Below are 15,780 nucleotides of genomic sequence, written 5' to 3' on the forward strand. Positions count from 1 at the left end.
CTTCCTGATTATTACAGTTGTCCAAAAAGTGTATGGGCTCCCCTCTAAAGTCAAAGGACCTCTTCATTCCCAGGAACCCCTTTAGTGCCCTCTCTTTTGTCCTTCCCAGCCCCGGGAACACAGCACCCACCTGGGCAGCTATCAGGCTCATGGGCCTTATACTGATGTCCAGGGACCCACTCTGTACCTAGATTTATGGGGGCATCAAGAAGCCTAAGACCTGTTCCTGCCTTCAAGGTCCTAATGATGTAACTAGGGAAAAAGACACACATATGGAAAGAAATTAACAATGTAAATGATTTAATGGTCACCTGAGTGGTGTGTTTGAGGAGTACAGATTTCCTTGCTGGATTTTTTTTTTTAAGGCATCCATTGAGAAAAAAGAAATGAACACTGTCAGAGAGGAATCCTGATGGAGATACTGCTTTGGGCTAGAGGTACTGAAGATCCCTTAAGATCGAAAATGTAGGACTTGGCTCTTCCCCCAGAGAGCTCATACTAGGTGTTCAATTCACACTGGTTTCTGAATGGCTCGAAAACAATGATATCAGTTCTCAGAGGACTGAAACTGGATCTAGAATTGGCATTTCAATGCTTGGCAGTACTTTTGATCTAATATGCCCTCTTGTTTTCTAGAACAATAACTGACAACAATAATTCATTGAAAATTTACATCAGACCCTGTGCTAAGCCTTCGTTATTTTACTGAATTTTAAAACAACACTAACAAGAAAGTACCTTTATGATTCTATTGAGAGATGATAGAAGAAACTAAGTCTCAGAGTGAGTCTTACCCAACTTAGTAAGAGCTGGGATTATAACTGGACCTCCCTGCCTGCAGAGCCCATACTATATTGTCTGCCTCTCCAAATCACGGTAACAGGGGTCAGAGGAGTAAAGCATTGTATTCAAGGACACAGAGAGAGCCTCTGGCTTCAGGCCCCTGCTGTCTGCTGCACCACAGTGAGCAGCTCTTGGTTTTTTGTGTGTATTATCCCAGGGGAGGTCTCCCCACACCCAAGGGTCTCTCTCTCTCTCTCTCTCTCTACCTTCAACTAGTCTGAGCCTAGGAAGAATATCTTCTTACTCTAAGGTATGTCAGATCATGGATGAACACAACTAAGATCTGATAACAGTAAATCCAGTGTCCCAAACGGATTCTGAGCCTAATTTGAAGATTCTCTATGGATTTGATTTCTCTGTGCTTGGATGCTGTAGGTTGATTGCCCTTGAAGGATAGTTAGGCTGGGATGAGCTACGTTGTTGGGTTCTTCTCCGGTTTGACCTGGTAAAGCTTCAGAACAGGCCTCTATGGAACATTATCTTCCAAAGTCTAGAGAATGGACCAAGCCCACCTGTGGGGGAAGAAAGATAATAGCGATCAACTCTAAATTCTTCAGACTGGGTTCAGGGACAGATAGGGGTGGACTTCCAGCAGCCTAAGCAGGGCCAGGAATAGGGAGAAGAGAGATGAACCTAGGGTACAAAATTTAAGGAGGCACTCACTCTCAGAGTCGCACAAGTGCAAACCTTAAAAACAAGGGCCCCCCAAATGATGCACGGCCAGACCCTGACCCTGAACTGCCCTGGCTCTATCACAAACGGGAAAGTAGAGGGAGGTGGGGACCATGTCTCCTTGGCCCATCCTTGAGTTGGAAAGTAAAAGTAGAGGTTAAGAAACCTTTGGCAGCCACCCAACATCCTTAACCATCTTTTTCTTTCCATTTCTTAGCTCCGCTTTCCTTGATATTCTGCTTAGGCACAGACTAGTTGAAGGGAGACAGAGAGTCTCTTGGGCCTGGGTAATAAATACACCTAAAAACCAAGAGCTTCTCATTGCGGGGCAGGAGACAGTAGGGACCTGAAGTCAGAGGCTGTCCCTCGGGAGCAAATGAAGTGATGGGCTTCACTCTCAGGTTCATGAAGCCTCTCCCAAGTGAGGGCAAGATTGTTACTAGCAGCTCCAGGCTTACTTCTGGCCAGTCCCAGTGGAAAAAGAGAGCTCCTCCTTACCAGGAGCTGCAGCAATAGCTTTCACTGGCCCAGCCCGAGCCTCATGGCCATGGCTGAAATGATCCCTGTGGCTGGGGCCTAACCTGCCCTGAATGGCTAGCTCTACTCATGGGCTGACTCCTGGGGCCCCCAGACATTCAACCACATTTGGAACCACATAGATTTAGTGAAGATGTGGGTTCTCCAAAGAAGAATCTGGGTGCTCTTGCAGGAGGGATGGGTGCTGAACAGGCAAACTCAAGAGTGGTCAACTCAAGAGTGGGAGATGCTTCTAAAACTCTGGCTTCTCTGGAGGCCCACAGGACTGCTGCCCAAATCTGCGTTATTTGCAGGCCTCCTCTGCAGGCTTTCCTAAGGCATGAAATACTTAAAATGCTTCTTGCTCATCTTCAGCCACCTAACCCTCTTCCCTAAGGCTCTGGTCAATGACTTGTGCGTTACACTCACTCAGGAAGAATTTGCTGACGTTATGAAAGAATGAATGAGGAACTGTGCTAGGACTGGGCCCAAAACTTTTATTAACTGCGAGGTTAAAAGCTATCGAGGGTCAGGGGCACTGCAAAGGGGCAGAGGGAGTGAGTCAATTAACACCTGCCTTTTTATTTCCAAATCGAATTGTTGCATGAGGTTTGGGGATGATGTAACCAGTCAGCAGGGTTGGGGGCAGGATTTATGAGCTAGGGTATGTGGAGCAATGGTCTGAGCAGGAAGCTGGTGAGAGGCACTTACCCTGACTGCCCTCACTTGGAATCCTCCCGAAAATAATAGCTGTATGACATGAAGGCATCTTGGCAGAAGGACTGCTGCACCCAGGGTGGACCGGAGCTGAATCACTTTTTCCTGGGTTGGTATGGAAGGGTGTCCAGTTCAGGCATGGCTTGGTGTTGGGAGGGGAAAGGAGTGGGAACATTAGGGTGAAGGGGCAGTCAGGATAGCACATTAACGCAGCCTTGGGGCCCGGGAATGGGGACATGCACCATTGGAGTCATCCTAGGTTGAGTAGGGAGTGGCATTAGCCAACACAGGGAATCCATTTGTTAATATCCATTCATTGTCTCCTACCCAAGAGGAGCAGGATTAACCTCGGCTGGAAGTTTCTGGGAATGTGGCTGGCACGGTACAAACTCGCTCACCACTCCATGGCCTGCTGTAGGACTCGGGAGGGAGAGAGGAAGGCAGGCCTCCCCTACTGCCTTTCCCACCAGTGCTTGGGTCCAAACGATGAATTTTCGACTGGGTCATTAAATGCTGATTAAAGTACTGGAGAAAAGAACAGAAGAAAAAAACCAACATCAAGTGTTGTATGTACATACACGCTCTCACCCTAGGCCCCCCTTTCCCTTTCTGAGGCTGCCTCGAAGTTCGTTCCAACCCTCCATTGGAAATGCTATAAAAGGCCAGGTTAATTAAGTCCTATATATTACCAGCGCAAACACTTCCAACTTTATTCCGGCGGCTCGGTGAGTGAGGAGGAGGCCGGGCAAGGTCCAGGCAGCTCAGGGTAATAAAACAGAAGACTCAATTACCTTGTACATTTGCAGTTTTATAAAATCATTTAAAGTTCTGCCAATGAAAAAAAAAGCACAGTGGAGAGGGATTGGAATTCTGACATCCAGCAAAAGCTTAGGGAACCAGGGTTCCCTTAGAGTTGCCACAGATAGCAAAATCATCCTGGCCATCTCCCTGTTCCCTGGGCAGGAAAGTCCTCTCCATAGAGTGGCCCACGGCAAAATATAGAGGAAGGGAAAAAGGAAAGGGACTCTCCAACAGTGCACTGAGCACCCACTGGGTCTGGAGTGCTGTGCTAGTGCCTTACATAACTCATTCGGGTGGGTATTATCCTCATTTCCAGATGGGAAAACTCATTTCCAGATGGGGAGACTCAGAATGAGTCTTTGGTGTCTAACCAAGAGAGATCCAACACCCAGCGCCTGCGTGCCTCACCCGTTATATTCCAATTCCTGCCTCTCCCTTTAAGCTACCAGGCCTGCTAGCTGCATATCATGGCCCAATGTTAGAGGACAGTTTCTGAAGCCCATGGGCCTGGATTCAAATCCCAATTCTACCACATCTTAGCTGTGTGCTCTTGGGCAAATTACTTAACATCTCTGGGCCTTAGAGATTTTACTTTTCTCATTTGTCCCATTTAATCTGCTAACAATGCTATCAGAAAGGTACTAATATCGTTTTCACAATGCCGTATAAAATGCTCGGAGCCCAGAATATGATATATATTGGTTATGATTGTGATTATTTTCTTTCTTTCTTTTTGAGGCAGTCTTGTCTGTTGCCCAGGCTGGAATGCAGTGATGCCATCTTGGCTCACTGTAGCCCCAACTTCCTGGGCTCAAGCAATTCTCCCACCTCAACCTCCCGAGTAGCTGGGACGACAGGCGTGCACCACCATGCCCAGCTAATTTTTTTTTTTTTTTTTTTTTTTTGGTAAAGACGAAGCCTCACTATGTTTCCTAAACTAATCTTGAACTCCTGGGCTCAAGCAATCCTCGAAGCTCTGCCTCCCAAAGTGTTGGAATTATAGGTGTGAGCTACTGTGCCTGGCCCTATTGTGATTATTGTGCTAGCTATACCTCCACTTGTCTTGACCCACTCATTATGCTTTCCAGTATAATAGCCAGTGAACCAGCTATACAAGCCATGTTCCTGTGCTAAAGAAAGGATTAGAGGAGCTCTCCCAACTTCATTTTCTATACCACAGTGACCTAATTCATACACAGATTCTCCCATTTCTAAGTCCTACGGAAGGGCAGAAACCTCCTTCCAATTGAGGAACCCTGTTTTTTCTTGTGGGATGAACAAAAACAAGAGCTATATATAAATAAAAAACAACTTATTTTCTTCTTCAATAAATAGAAACTGTTTGACATGCCTACACCTTGAGAAATGGGAGTAAAAACCTTCCATTCAACAGCAGCACCCAGCGGGAGGAGTTATTCTCTGGGCTATAGCCACAGTGACCCACAGCAATGTTTCCCAGGAGGCTGGAGAGAAGCCCAGAGTTCTCTTGTCTTGATCAAACCTGTCCGGGCCTCAACGGAAGAACCTGGGTGGGGCTGGGGCTGAAAGGCAGTGTAGCTATTGGCCACCAGGGGCATGAGGAGATAGCAGCTGGCACATGGTAGACTCTGATCACTTGTGCTGACTGACTGAATGACATTCTAACACCCTGAGCACCTCCCAACCCCTCCCACCTGGAGAGCTTCCTCTGAGCTAGGCAGATGAGCTACGTGATGCTTTCTTAAAAGATTCACTAGGCCGGGCACAGTGGCTCACGCCTGTAATCCCAGCACTTTGGGAGGCTGAGGTGGGTGGATCACCAGGTCAGGAGATGGAGACCATCCTGGCTAACACAGTGAAACCCCGTCTCTACTAAAAATACAAAAAATTAGCGAGGTGTGGTGGCGGGCACCTGTAGTCCCAGCTACTTGGGAGGCTGAGGCAGGAGAATGGTGTGAACCCAGGAGGCAAAGCTTGCAGTGAGCCAAGATTGCGCCACTGCACTCCAATCTGGGTGACAGAGCAAGACTCTGTCTCAAAAAATAAATAAAATAAATAAAAATTTTAAAACAGGTTCACTGTAGTATCTCCAGTGACACCCCCTTTTCTAGAATCTTGACATCCTCGCTCCTTGAAATTGGGCAGAACTTGCAAATGAAACGTAGCAGATGTCATGCGGCACAACTGCCAAAGGTAAATCCTAAGAAGTAATGTGACTTTCACTTGTCACTCTCTCCTGGGAACCTGGCTGCCATACTGTGAGGAAGCCCAAGCTAACAAGAGAGGCCACACATAAGATATTCTGGCCCAGAGTCCCAGCTAAGGTCCCAGCTGACAGCCAGCCCCACCCACCAGACACGTGAGTGAACAACCCTTCTGATGATGCCAGCCCACAAAAGTTGAGTCACCTTCAGCCTTCGAATCTTCCAGCTGAGGCCCATATACTGTGGGGCAGAGACAAAGCTTCTCTGCTGTACCCCATCTGAATTCCAGACCCATGGAACCTATAATCATAATAAATGGTTGTTTTACACCACTAAATTTGGGGTATTTTCTAACCTAGCAATACATAAGTAGGATAGCCAACTGTACCTTTCAATGTTAGTTTCAGTTCTGGGGACAGCTGTGTAAGAAGGTCATTGACCAGCTGAAGAAATTCCCAAGCACTGTCATCAAGGGAGAGGGGCCTGGAACTCTGACACAGATGTTGATGGCTAGATGGGAGTGGAGGGTGAGCAGGACTCAGTCATGACCCTCCTATCCCTGAGGGAGGAGTAGGCTTGTTCTGGGGCAGCAGGGAGGTATCACGGGAAGAGAACAGGCTTCAGACAGGGATCATAGTGTCTCTCTTGCAGGACACTTATGCAGATTAAATAAGTGGCAAGCTTGATGCAAAGACTCTGAATAAATAATATCATGAAAGGTCTTTTGATTACCCATTCCAATCTGCAAATAAATAGGAGGTTTTTATTTAAAAAAAAAAAAAAAGCGCTGTAGGATGTCTCCTCCGATTTAAGGAGGGGAAGGAAAATTAAAACCTAACTCTCCTTGTCTCAAGGTTTTAATGTGTAGAAAATAGGCATAAGGAGGAGGATGTGGATTGAAGCTTTGGCTTTACGAATAGCAGCAGATGGCTGGGTACTGTGGCTCACACCTGTAATCCCAGCACTTTGAGGGGCCAAGGTGGGCAGATCATTTGAGGTCAGGAGTTTGAGACCAACCTGACCAACATGGTGGAACCCTGTCTCTACTAAAAATAAAAAAATAAAAAAAAAAAATTAGCTGGGCGTGTTGGCACATGCCTGTAGTCCCAGCTGCTTGGGAGGCTGAGGCAGGGGAATCCCTTGAACCTGGGAGGCAGAGGTTGCAGTGAGCCAGATCATGCCTCTGCACTCCAGCCTGGGCGACAGAGTGAGACTCCATCTCAAAGAAAAAGAAAAGAAAAAAAAAATGAATAGCAGCAGATGTCCAATAACAACAAAGGAAGGGCAGCTATCGGAGCCTGGCATTCTCTGTGCGGCGATCTTTCATTCAAGATTCAAGTTCTTTTTTTTTTTTTTTTTGAGATGGAGTCTCGCTCTGTCACCCAGGCTGGAGTGCAGTGGCGCGATCTCAGCTCACTGCAAGCTCTGCCCCCTGGTTCACGCCATTCTCCTGCCTCAGCCTCCCGAGTAGCTGGGACTACAGGCACCCACCACCACGCCTGGCTGATTTTTCGTATTTTTAGCAGAGACAGGGTTTCACCATGTTAGCCAGAATGGTCTGGATTTTCTGACCTCGTGATCCGACCACCTCGGCCTCCCAAAGTGCTGGGATTACAAGCATGAGCCACCGCACCCGGCATTCTCTTTTTTTTAGAGACAGGGTCTTGTTCTTTTTTTTGAGACAGGGTCTTGCTCTGTCTCCCAGGCTGGAGTGCAGTGGCATGATCATAGCTTACTGCAGCCTCAAGTGATCTCCTGGGCTCAAGTGATCCTTCCATCTCAGCCTGGGACAGGCATGCGCCCCCATTCCTAGCCAATATATATTTTTTTAATTTTGTAGAGACAGGGTCTTACTATACTGTGTGGGCTGGTCTTGAACTCCTGGCCTCAAGCAATCCTCCTGCCTCAGCCTCCCAAAGTGCTAGGATTATAGGCGTGAGCTACCAAGCCCAGCAGGATTCAAATTCTTTCATTGTTATAGGATTATTCAGGCTTTCTATTCTTTTGTCAGTTTTGGTAATCTGTGTTTTTCTACGACTTTGTCCATTTTGTCTAAATTTTCACGTTTATTGGCATAATGTTGCCCAACTGCCTTTTTAATCAATCGGGAATTTCCCTCTTTGATCAAACCTCCAAAATTGTGTCGTGGGTAACCCCGTGTTCTCTTGTCTCGTCGTCATGGAGGTAGTGGTTTTGCCACCACCACTTGTAGCCACTGCCGCATTTTCCTGGGCTTCCCAAGGCAGAGTGGAGAATGCATTCTGAGTATCAGTAAGTTAGAACTGCTGTTCACCCAGAAAGTTCAAAGAAAAGCCAAATCCCTTCCCAGCACAGTCTCCCGAAGACAGCTCAAATGTGCCACTGGATGATGAGGGTTTGGGGCAGCAAGCCATCTTCCCCACCCCACTTTCAGCGAGTAGCTCCTTTCCTCCTTGCCGATTTCCCAAGCTGAGCCAACGCTGAGCTCACTTTGGCAGGAGTGGTCATGCATGTTCCACTCTCGTGTCTATTGCTTGTTTATCCCCCACTGAGGACAAGCAGTGTCTAGCAAGCTGGGATCAATCTGGGGGTGAGAGGAGAGCTTATGGGGCAGCAAGGGGTTATCTATTCATCCCAGAGTGATCTCCCATTTGCTTATGCTGAAGTGAGGATGGACGGGTGTCACCTTAGCAATGGTTCAGTGAGCTGCCGGTTTGGGAGGTACCCTGCTGTTTGCCTTTTCCAGGGGAGCCCCCTCCCTTCTTGATAGTTTCAGAAGAACTGCAAAGGATGGGACTGGTGGGTGGTTCTACCGAGCCCTGGCTTTTTGGAGAGTTCCTGACTAGCAGTCTTCAGACTCTACCTGCTTCCTCAGTTGGGTTTTCCCTGGCACCCCCCTGAGCTCTGCCTCCTTCCAAGGGTGGCTGCCCTGAGGGTCCTGGCTGTGCTGTCCTCCATCTGGCCGCTCAGCTGAGGAGAGTAGAGGACACAAGCAGCTGCTGTGCTGTCTGCCAGGGTCAAGGGTCTCCACAGAGTCAGCCAGGAACTGGCCGTTCAGTCAGCACTGGAACCTGATGCTCTGGGGGATGAGTGAGAGCCCGGGTGGGCACTGAAGGGGTTAAAAGAACGTGGTAGAAGACGGGAGAATGGAGGCACTGCTGGAAAAAAGCTACCCCTGTGCATGGATAATTAGAACTGAACATCAGTAAACAATGCCTTTTCCCCTCATTAAGGACAAATCTGTATGTATAATGTGCCTATTTTCTCTTTCATTAACTTATAAATGGCCACTACTTTAAAGTCATTTAACCAGCAGTTTTGACTTGCCCGTCAACTCAGGGTCTGACGTGTTTTCTCCCCTCCTACGAGTACAGAGGTGCCCCCGCTCGGCACACAGCTCCCATGGGGAGAGGTTGTGTAGGTGCTCCTCTAAAACACCACCTACAGACCTGTAGCAGTTTCCAGAAGGCAGTGCAGACAGGCGTGGCTGACGGAGGCGGAGGCCTGGCTCCCATGTGGTCCTTCTGCCCTAGGCCCAGGCAGCCCCTCCCGGTCCATGCCGTACTCTCAGCTGTCCTTGATGACTCACTCACTCTCATGCTCTGAATTGCTTTGTCTGTGCCCTTGAGTTATTTAAGGACCCTGACTCTTTTTTAGATAGGGAGCCCCTGAGAATGTGCCCAATCTCCAAGCATTCTTCAAGATGGCCAGCAACAAGCTGGGACCAGAGGTCCCAAAAGTGAGATAATATGCTTGCATTCAGGCAACTCAGTCCAGCTGAGACCAGCATGCATTCATACATAGGGAAGTGGTGCCTGAAGACAGGTTCATGTCAAGTGGAAGTCCTCACCGAACCTTGGGGAGGCTTTCCAGATGACAGTGTGTTTCCTCCATCAGCCTGGAAACTTCCTGAGAATTGATATCAAATCAAGTCTCCCTCATCAGGCGAGGTGCTTCAGAGGATATTGACGAGGCCCCTCCCAACAGGCTAGGAGATCTCCTGGGGAAAAAGACCAGGTCTCTAGACCCCAGGGTTAGGAACTATTGCTCCTATCAGATTGAAGATCCCATAAGGCAGAGATCTATCCGAGGGCAGGGCCTTGCCTCTCTGTCCTTTGCTGGGTAGCCCTCCCAGGACCCTGCATAAAGACAAAGCCTGGCCCCTACAGCAGCCCCTTTGCATCTTTACCTCCTTTGGGGGGCTCCAAATGTGCCCCAAACTTGTGCCAGGGCTTGGGAAGACTGGAGTTAGTGGCAAATGGGGAGAAGGACAATCCTTGCTCTCTGGAGCACCCATAGACATTCCAATATTGGAGTGGCACTAATCCACATAGAACAATGGCGAGAGGGGAAAGGGGACTAGAGTGAACACTTAGGGAGCGCTCCCCTTGTGGCGGCAAGGGGCATGTACATGACCTGTTCTGTTATCCAGCATATAAACTCATAATCCCAGGAGGTGGATAATATGTCCCCATTTGTAAAATGGGGAAGAACTGGAGGCCCAGAGAGGTAAAGCAATTCACTGAAAGTCACACAACCAGTTGATGGTGGAACTGGGAATCAAACAGTCTGTCCCGTTATAAAGTCCAGGCTCTTTCCACCATATCCAAATGCCACCTTGGGTAAGTAAAAGAGCCTCATGAATAGTAGAGGAAAGGGAAGATGAGGAATAAGGAGTGAGAATGGAGGAGTCGATTCTCCTGGGAGCCTCTGCTAAACCTCAACTACAGGAAAGATTTGGAGAGGCCAAAGACCTTCTGAGGATCTTCTGATGGTGAAGCTGGGGAGAGCCCCACTTCTGAACCCCATCTGTATCTTCCCTGGATATGAAAAGTGGAGAGTCCTCAGGCCTAGTGAGGGACCATGTGCATAAATTCAGTTGTGGCTCAAAAATGCCACCTCCTGGCTGGGCATGGTGACTCGCAACAGTAATCCCAGCACTTTGGGAGGCCGAGATGGGCAGATCACTGAAGGTCAGGAGTTTGAGGCCAGCCTGGCCAACATGGTGAAACCCCATCGCTACTAAAAATACAAAAATCAGCCGGGTATGGTGGTGCACGCCTATAATCCCAGCTACTCAGGAGGCTGAGGCACAAGAATCGCTTGAACCTGGGAGACAGAGGGTGCAGGAGCTAAGATCACACCATTGCACTCCACTCTTGGTGACAGGATGAGACTCCATCTCAAAAAAGAAAAAAAAAATGCCACCTCCTGATAATATTTTAACGTTAGGCTGACTTCTGATGGATACCAGGTTGTTCCACTGTTGAGACAAGATCCCCATAATCATGATCATTAGCACTGTTAATCATTCCAAAGATCTGGAAGCAACCTGAATACCCGTCCGCAAGAGCATGTAGATGATTCAGATTTGGAATATGTAGAATGCTATACAGCATGCATTGCTCAAAAAAATGAAGTAGCTCCATGTGGCAGGACATGGCTAAATCTCCAAGACATACTGCTGAGTGAGAAAAGACAGCTTGCATGTTGATATATTTCATGTGATATTATTTATGTAAAAAGAAAAAGTGCCAGGTTGGACGCAGTGGCTCATGCCTGTAAACCTAGCACTTTGGGAGGCTGAGGCAAGAGGATCACTTGAGGCCAGGAGTTCAAGACTAGCCTGGGCAACATAGTGAGACCCTGTCTCTAGAAAATAAATAAATAAATAAATAAACAGCCAAGCCTGGTGGTGTGTGCTTATAGTCCCAGCTATTTAGGAGGCTGAGGCAGGAGGATCGCTTGAGCCCAGGAGCTCCAGATTACAGTGAGCTATGATCATACCACCACACTCCAACCTGCGACAGAGTACCTGTCTCAAAAAAACAAGAACAGAAAGGCCAAAGCGCTTTCAATGGCTACATATTGTACTTAAAAGGTCTACAAAATACACATCAAGCTGATAACAGTGGTTACCTCCGATTGGGGGTGGTTGTAACCAGATGGGAGGATTGAAGGGGACTTCAGGTTTCGCAGGGTAACCACCTGTCCCAGTTTGCCCAGGATGGCTTCTGTTTTCTCTGTTGCTGGTGTAACTAACAACAGCACTGCCTTGCACTCCCCAAAGCATTCGGTTTCTGTGATAAATTATATAGACCCTGCTTATCTGCAATGTTTAATTTTTTACAACTAAGAATGTATTAATTTATCACTTGTGTCACATCTAATAATGCATAAGGTAGAAGGTAAAGTCCTCCTCCAGCCCTCCAGGCTCCCAGCCCCATTCCTCAGAGGTGAATATTGGTAACAGTTTTCTAGTGTCCTTCCTGAAACTGTAAATCCACATGTAACCACATAAGCTTCAAACGGAAAAAGAGACATATGTGATTACACAGTATGCACTGTTCTAAAATTTGCTCTTTTCACTTAATGTTGTCTATATCAGGATCATCAGGCGAACCTAATTCACTAGATCCTCAGGGCCCACCAACTGAATTGCAGATTCAGTGGGTTGACAGCAGGGCCCACAGATACATATTTCTGACAGGCTTTCTGGGTGACTCTGGTGACACTGGTCCATGGACTCCATGCTAACTTTTGTCCACAGAACAAACATTCATTTGTTTGTTCAATAAACAATTTGGACCCGGGTTCTGGGGTTGGCCCTGGCTAAGCTTGGCATTCTGCAGAGAACAGAGTGGAAGCCCTGCCTCCAGGCACAGCCTCAGGTCTCCTTCCAATGGGACCAGCTGTCACTGGCAGTAGTGATTGCCACTACAGTAGTTGGCTGCAGTGGTTATGGGCATGGGCACTGGAGTCAGACAGACCTCATCCCGGCCCATCCTCTTTCTATGTGACCTTGGGAAAAGTACTCAGCCACTCTCTGCCTCAGTTACCTCATCTGTAAAATGGACACAATAATCCCCACATCACATGATGGACACTCAATATATTGCAGTCATTATTATTAATAATAAATTAATTATAAGTAAAAAAATAAGGTTAACATTAAAACTCATGCGGCATTCTTGCCAAAAATGTTTAAACTGAGTTCAATCATGAAGAAACAGACAAATCCAAACTCAAAGACATTCCCCAAAACTGGCCTATACGCTTCAAAAATGTCAATGTCATGAAAGATTTTTTGTAAATGTAGAACTGTTCTACATTTAAAAAGACTGGCCAGGTGTGGTGGCTCATGCCTATAATCCCAGCACTTTGGGAAGCTGAGGCGGGTGGATCATGAGGTCAGGAGATCGAGACCATCCTAGCTAACATGATGAAACCCCGTCTCTACTAAAACTACAAAGAATTAGCCAGGTGTGGTGGTGGGCGCCTGTAGTCCCAGCTACTCTGGAGGCTGAGGCAGGAGAATGGTGTGAACCTGGGAGGCGGAGCTTGCAGTGAGCCAAGATTGAGCCACTGCACTCCAGCCCGGGGCGACAGAGCAAGACTCCATCTCAAAAAAAAAAAAAAAAAAGATTGAAGAGACATCCAACTAAATGCAAAGTGTGTCCCAAGATTGGATTATTGATTTTAAAAATATATATATCCATAAAGAACATTATTGGGATAACTGGGGAGATGTGAATATAAACTTATATTACATTGTAGCCATGTTAAATTTCTTGAGTGTGGTAATTGCACTCTGCAAATGCCCTTGTTCTTTGGAGATGTGTGCTGAAATATTTAGAAATAAGGTGTCATAATGTCTACAAATAACTCTCAAATTATTCAAAAAATGTGTAGTGGTGGGAGAGAAAAAAGAGAAACAGAAAGGGGGAGAGAGAGAGAGTATATAGCAATATGTTAACAACTGGTATATTAGGTGAATATATAGGTGTTCCTAGTCTAGTCTTCCAATTTATTGTATAGATTTGAAATTTTAAAAATTAAAAAATTAGGAAAAGTGAAATCTAATGGTTTTAAAAAGCAATAGGGGCCAGGTACGGTGGCTGACGCCTGTAATCCTAACACTTTGGGAGACTGAGTTGGGCAGATCACTTGAGGTCAGCAGTTCAAGACCAGCCTGGCCAACATGGTGAAACCTTGTCTCTCCTAAAAATTCAAAAATTAGGCCGGGCACAGTGGCCCATGTCTGTAATCCCTGCACTTTGGGAGGCTGAGGCAGGCGGATCACTTGAGGCCAGGCGTTCAAGACCCGCGTGGCCAATATGGTGAAACCCCATCTCTACTAAAAATACAAAAATTAGCCAGGCGTTGTGGCACATGACTGTAATCCCAGCTACTGGGGAGGCTGAAGCAGGAGAATCGCTTGAACTTGGGTGGTAGAGGTTGCAGTGAGCCGAGATCGTGCCACCGCACTCCAGCCTGGATGACAGAGCGAGACTGTCTCAAAAAAAAAAAGAAAGAAAGAAAACAAAAATTAGCTGGGTGTGGTGGGGGGAGCCTGTAATCCCAGCTATTCAGAGGCTGAGGCAAAAGAATCACTTGAACCGGGGAGGTGGAGGTTGCAGTGAGCCAAGATCGTGCCACTGCACTCCACTGTACTCGAGATGGGACAGAGGAAGATTCCATCTCAAAAATAATAATAACAACAGGAAAGGTAGTGGTGAATTTGCGAAGAAGGGAGTAACTGGGCGGGGAGCTCACTGGGGACTTCCAGGATGTCCTATTTCTTGACCTCAGTATTTGGGAGGATTTTTGAGGTGGGAACCTATTATTTCTCCTCTTTTGTGTGTGTATGTTAGGTGTCAACAAAAAGCTTATTTAGAATAATCATCATAATAAACCATCCTTCACAATATCCTGTCCTCTGATCTCAATCTGGAAATGTGAGACAGGCTCGAGGGGAGAGAAGGCTGGGGCTGGGTCCCCCATTTTGACTGTGGTGCCATCTCAGGGAAGGGCAATGAGGCCTGAGTTAAGGACAGCCTGCCCCCTAGCCTGGCCCCTTGGGGAGGACGCAGGCTGCTTCCAGGAGGTGCTCTATCCCACCCTCCTGAGCCATGCCTGACTTCTGCTGCCAGCCCCTCCGGCAGGAGGTTGGCCTTGACTCCACACTTCTCGGGCTTCTGCGTTCTCCTCTCTTGTCAGCCCTGTGGGCCCAGATGGATGTGGGATTAATGAGGCATGTCTTCTGGTGTGAGAAGTAAGTCAAGGGGTCACATTTTCCTCTCCTTCATTGTTTCCCTATGTACTTGATCTGATCTGCTTCACTAGCTGGAGACATGAACGTAGTCACATCCCTGTATTTTGCAAATTAATTGCCAGAGTCCTCACTTGCCTCAATTAATAGGCATGATAGCAATTGCTAACACTTACACGGAGCTTACTACATGCCATACCCTGCTCTAAGTATTTTATGTGTCTATAACTCATTTAATATTCACAACAACACTCCGAGGCAGATAATATTTTTAAAATACGTTTTAGAGATAGGAAAACAGAGGCATAAGAGAAGTAAATAGTTTGCCCAGACATGACTGGCTATGTAATTTGCAGGACTCAATGCAAAATGAAAATGGGGGGCCTGGCCAGGCGCGGCAGCTCATGCCTGTAATCCCAACACTTTGGGAGGCTGAGGCGGGAGGATCGCTTGAGTCCAGGAGTTTGAGACCAGCCTGGGCAATATAGGGAGACCCTGTCTCTACACACAAAAAAAATCTTTTTAATTAGCTGAGTGTGGTGGTGCACGCCTGTAGGCTCAGCTACTCAAAGAGGCTGAGGTTACTGGGTATGGTGGCTCACATCTGTAATCCCGGCACTTTGGGAGGTCGAGCCAGGCAGATCACTTGAGCTCAGGAGTTTGAGACCAGTCTGGGCAACAGGTCAAAACCCCATCTCTACAAAAAAAAATACAAAAAACTAGCTGGGCGTTGTGACATGTGCCCACAGTCTCAGCTACTTGGGGGAGCTGAGGCAGGAGGATTGCTTGTACCCAGGAAGTTGAGGCTGCAGTGAGCCAAGATTGCAGCTCTGTACTCTGGCCTGGGTGACAGAGCAAGACCCTGAAAAAAGAAAAAAAAAAGAAAAGAAGAAAGAGAACAGAAAGAAAGGAAAGGAAAGGAAAGGAAAGGAAAGGAAAGGAAAGGAAAGGAAAGGAAAGGAAAGGAAAGGAAAGGAAAGGAAAGGAAAGGAAAGGAAAGGAGAAAAGGAAAGGAAA

General features: G+C 47.2%; 1 long non-coding RNA gene across 1 annotated transcript in view; it reads right to left on the reverse strand.

Moving 5' to 3' along the window:
* Positions 1–299: 299 nt before the first annotated feature.
* LOC112631759 overlaps positions 300–15,780 on the reverse strand; it is a 56,329-nt gene continuing 40,848 nt past the window's right edge. Inside the window, exons 2-3 of the long non-coding RNA XR_003121187.1 lie at positions 2,743–3,273; positions 300–1,355 (exon numbers count right to left, since the gene is read on the reverse strand). This is a non-coding gene — a long non-coding RNA (uncharacterized LOC112631759). The remainder of the gene's footprint in view (positions 1,356–2,742; positions 3,274–15,780) is intronic.

This window comes from Theropithecus gelada, chromosome 9, assembly GCF_003255815.1.
Source record: "Theropithecus gelada isolate Dixy chromosome 9, Tgel_1.0, whole genome shotgun sequence".
Taxonomy (NCBI): domain Eukaryota; kingdom Metazoa; phylum Chordata; class Mammalia; order Primates; family Cercopithecidae; genus Theropithecus; species Theropithecus gelada.